Source organism: Triticum aestivum, chromosome 4B, assembly GCF_018294505.1.
Source record: "Triticum aestivum cultivar Chinese Spring chromosome 4B, IWGSC CS RefSeq v2.1, whole genome shotgun sequence".
In the NCBI taxonomy this organism is placed as follows: Eukaryota; Viridiplantae; Streptophyta; class Magnoliopsida; order Poales; family Poaceae; genus Triticum; species Triticum aestivum.
This window is the reverse complement of record NC_057804.1, coordinates 130,843,502-130,847,977: the sequence shown is the minus strand read 5'-3', so window position 1 is coordinate 130,847,977 and position 4,476 is coordinate 130,843,502. Positions and strand designations below refer to the sequence as shown.

General features: G+C 40.8%; 1 long non-coding RNA gene across 2 annotated transcripts; it reads left to right on the top strand.

Moving 5' to 3' along the window:
- Positions 1 to 1,072: 1,072 nt before the first annotated feature.
- Positions 1,073 to 4,028, top strand: LOC123091450 (uncharacterized). Of its 2 annotated transcripts, XR_006443116.1 has the most exons (7): positions 1,073 to 1,240; positions 1,766 to 2,048; positions 2,135 to 2,322; positions 2,405 to 2,628; positions 2,738 to 3,152; positions 3,502 to 3,583; positions 3,671 to 4,028. It is a non-coding gene; the product is annotated as an uncharacterized lncRNA (long non-coding RNA). The 2 variants fall into 2 exon arrangements; XR_006443115.1 differs by having other exon boundaries at positions 2,405 to 3,152.
- The last annotated feature ends 448 nt before the right edge of the window (positions 4,029 to 4,476 follow it).

Sequence of the window (4,476 nt, the reverse complement as noted above, 5' to 3'; positions counted from 1 at the left end):
TATACTTGCACCTAGACCTTGTATATTTGCAAAGTGGAGAGGCCACTTGCTATAATTTTACAAAGCTTGCTATACTTGCACCTAGACCTTGTATATTTGCAAAGTGGAGAGGCCACTTGCTATAATTTTACAAAGCTTGCTATACTTGCACCTAGACCTTGTATATTTGCAAAGTGGAGAGGCCACTTGCTATAATTTTACAAAGCCTCCTAAAGTGGTCCTAGCTATATTTTTGTCTCAATGACTGGTGGGCCATGTATGCCATGTGCGTGTGTGTGCTGTGCGCGCGTGTACGTGTGTTGTATGTATTATTATTTTCGCATGGATTTTTTTGCTTGCCGCATGTGTGTTGTGTTGTATACTTTTGTTGCACGAATTTTTTTCGTGGAGTGTGTACGTGTACGCGTGTGTGTTGTGTGTGTATGGGACGTGTACGGTGGCGAGTTGTGGTAGTAGGAGTATATGTATTCATCTAATGTAAGTTAGTGTGTACTGTGTATGGCAAACTGTCCTCACATGTCATTGTGTTTTGTACAAATATAGCAATCCAATGTACAAAAGGCTGCGAAAGCAAAAAATACGTTGGCTTTGTAAACCTTCTCTCTCCTCTTGCTATAGCAAGGTTTTAGCAACCCAATATACAAAGGCTGTTGAAAATGCTCTTAGTTTGTCCTCCATTTGTATGGTTTTTGCCGGTTTGCCGTAAATTAACTGGGCAATTTCTTTTTCTTTTTTGCCTCCGTTTCGAGAAAAAAATCAATGAGCGTATGAGAATGGGATGTCACATGATCACTCAGATGTTAGTGCAGGTGATATCCTTGGTATATTCGTTTTTTCAGAATAAATTTCAGAATAACAAATCGTTGTGCATCTAATAAAAAAACACTCGATTTTTTTTAACAAAATCTAGAGATGCTCTTGATCAAGTGCATATACCTGTATTTCCGGTAAAAAAAAAGTTTACATTTTACCCTGCGTGGGATGCCGTGACCATTCCAACGAAGGGAGGGTGGGCATCTTTCGGTCCGTGCGTAGAGAGTGGACTTTGTCAGCAGGTACGTTAAAAGCAGACCAACCAGCTGGATTCCCGCATAATTAAAGTCATCGTCAGGGGTGTAAATATCATCTTTATTCTGACGCCAGATCCAGATCTGAGGCCCGTTTTCCTTTATAAGAGTACCCTCTCGACCTCACGAGTCCTCACCAGATCTGAAGCTCGTAGGCAGCAGGCCTCCGCTAGGTAATCCCCGTCTTCCTCCCCCCTTGGCAAAAGTTTCTTCAGATGATTTGTTCTGGGTCGCTCTTGCATGCATATGCTATTCCCGTATCATATATATCATCGGTAGTAGCTTCTGAACTTACAAGCTGCTGGTACTGCTTACTTACCATCGTCGTAGATCTCTGTTTACAGTATTTCTTATCCATGTTGTCAAGCGCGTCAGTAGGTTGAGTATCGGTGGGCGAGGTGGATTTGTCAGTAGACATATACTCCCTTTGCTTGTGTCTGTGTGGACAATATTTATCGGAATTTACAGAGACTTACCGTCTCACATATATTTATGCTAATGAATCTACCAAAGTTTTACATGAGGGCATAAGAGTGTTTCACATCTTCATCCTAATAAAGGGTATCTATGATTTTTTGTTTCTTTCTAGAGAAATCTATGTACCAATGTTTTTTATGCGAGCATAAGAGTCTGTAATTTTGCCATTTATGATGATTAGTTGGGTATAACTAATACTTCTCATCCTGTTTAACTTTCAGAACCATGAGAAATGAGCTGCAGTGTGTGTTAGTGGATGAAAGCTCAAAACGCTTTCATAGATCCTGACAGTTTTGAAGTAATAGCAGGCCTGGCTTTGCTTTTCTTCAAAGCATCTTGAGAGACCAAAATCTGCAATTTTTGGCACCATGTTGTCATCAAGCAATATATTTGCAGGTTTGAGGTCTAAGTAGAGAATATGAATCTTGTGGAGATAATGCAAACCCTCACAAATTCCCTTGATTATTTCATAGCGCTTTGTCCATTGAGATTCTCTTCATTGAGGTATGATAACTTGAAACTCTCATGCTTATAACCATAGTTTATCTTAAAACTTCAGCCGGTGTTGATAAGGTTTGTGGTAATTGCAGAAATTGTGCGGCATGGAACAATTGCAATGAAGCTGTCCAACATGCATGATAAAAAATAAGAGCAAAAATATAGTATGATCTATTGGATATTGTGTTGACTCACAAGGAAAGACCAAAATACAAAAAAAGGCAAATGATTGCTCTGCGTTGCATGCCTACCTAGGCGAATCTACATGCCTATGTAACAAGTATGTTGTCTACTATCTATCATCTTCAAAGCTTGATTGACTTACCTTTCTTAAAAAATTAACGTTCTTCTCCTCTTTGTAGATTCAAGATGCATGGGTCTGCATGTAGAGAGCACTATCAAATAATCAAGGAATTTGCGAGGGTTTACATTATCTTCATAAGAGTTATATTGTTCGCTTAGACCTTAGACCTGCAAACATATTTCTAGATGACAATATGATGCTAAAAATTGCGGATTTTTGTTTCTCACGATGCTTGGAGGAAAAACAAAGCCAAGCTATTGCTTCAAAACAGTTTGGATCTATGTAATCTAGCCAGCCAACAATCTTCAAAAGCTCAATTTCTTTGTGTATTTTATGAGTTTATGCCTTCCTTTCCCCATTCATTAACAAGTTGATATGGACTTCTATGCAGGGCATCAGACTCTTAAGATGGAAAATCACATTAGAGCTACACATATAGTTTTTGCCCTTACTAATGGGAAAAAGGGGATTGATGAAATGGGTGTGCCCATGTAGATTTACCTTTGTTAATGTTGTTTGCATGTTAATATCAGATCTGTGTATGTGTGTACATATTACATCTCTTGCTGTCATAACATATGAATGCAATAGGTTCTTGATACTTTGGGGGTTAGGTTGGAGAAATCACCAGGAGGATATTTGATGCCTGTAGTACGCACAGGCTGTAGTCATTGGCTTGACAAAACAGTTGTGCAGGTAAGCTCACTTATGGACAACGGCTGCTCCGAGCTGGTGGATGAGATCAAGCCTCGCTGGTTGTCCAACAGAAAAAGGGTTCCGGTGGGCTGCAGCGAAATGCACCCAAGGTACAGTCATGGTTGTTTAGCACCAGACAGCTTTCAATAGGACAATATCAACATTTTTAAGTCATGCAAAGAAAAATCACATATGTTCCTAAAAATAGAGAACAATTAGACTTCTGGCTGAAGCAGAAGTTGATAATTACTCCCTCTGCAAATATTTTGGAACGGAGGGAGTATTAACCAGTGTCAGGGAAATGGTGTTTGTGTTATATGATGAAGATCGTGTAATTATTTGCTCCATGCAAGCATAAATGTGCTAGAACATTGTTCTTGATGATATCCTGAATAGATCTATTGAGATTTTCATGGGTTCAATTCAGTTATCTTACTAATCTTATTAAACCTGATGCAGATATATTGGGAAGCCATTCCATCTAACTGTCCGTCCTTCATGGATATCATTACTGAATTAGAGGTTTCCGGCAGCAGATCAGGTACCACCATGACAATTCTTCACATTTGTTTTCAGACGAATCCCTGTCTAGGTCTTCAGATTCTTATGTTTTCCACTCTTGTTACAGAAGCAAGCATGAAGATGCTGTGGAGACAAGCCAAGAAGAAGGAACCGTCCAGGCAATGCAGAGTGGCCCCTCTGCTCATACTCCATGACAGTTCTTCCCATTAACTGATCGGCCAAGCGAGGATAGGGGTTGATGGCACTAGAAAAGTAGCATCTTGCCCGATTTTGTCATTGCTTCTTCGGACCTGATTTTCACGGTCTCATTCTCAATTTCCGTTACAGCTCTCGTCTGGATTATCTCACATAGAGCAAACCGGAGTGACCTTTATGTCTAGTTTTCTGGTTTCGTTAACATTTGGATAATTGGATTGATGGATATGTCATCTATGGATGTATTGGTTACGACTTGCAACTTTAAATAGCTGCTACTCACAGTGAGAATTTTTTTTTGAGAGTACGCCAATGGCGTACCATAGCTTTATAGAAGAAAAGAGAAAATGTACAAGAAGTCCGTCCCGATGCGAACATACGGGAACGGAGGTCACACACACAGCCAACTCCACACAAACAAGGACTAACTCCTCACAAATCTATGTAAACCACCTACACCTAGCCCGGCCGAGCGCCACTCCGCGATCTCATCAGGAATGAGGTGCGCTGGTCTTTGCTGCTCCAGCCTGTTGAAAACCCTGGCATTCCTTTGCTTCCAGAGAGTCCATGCAACTGCACTCACCAGGGTGTCGAAACCACGTCTATCCGCTGCCCCAAACTTCTTCCTCTCTCGAAGCCACCAGGCAGCGAAGGTATCGTGGCGTGTCGTTCCTAGGATATTGATCCCTAGCTGGTCAAAGCTCTGGTGCCACACTT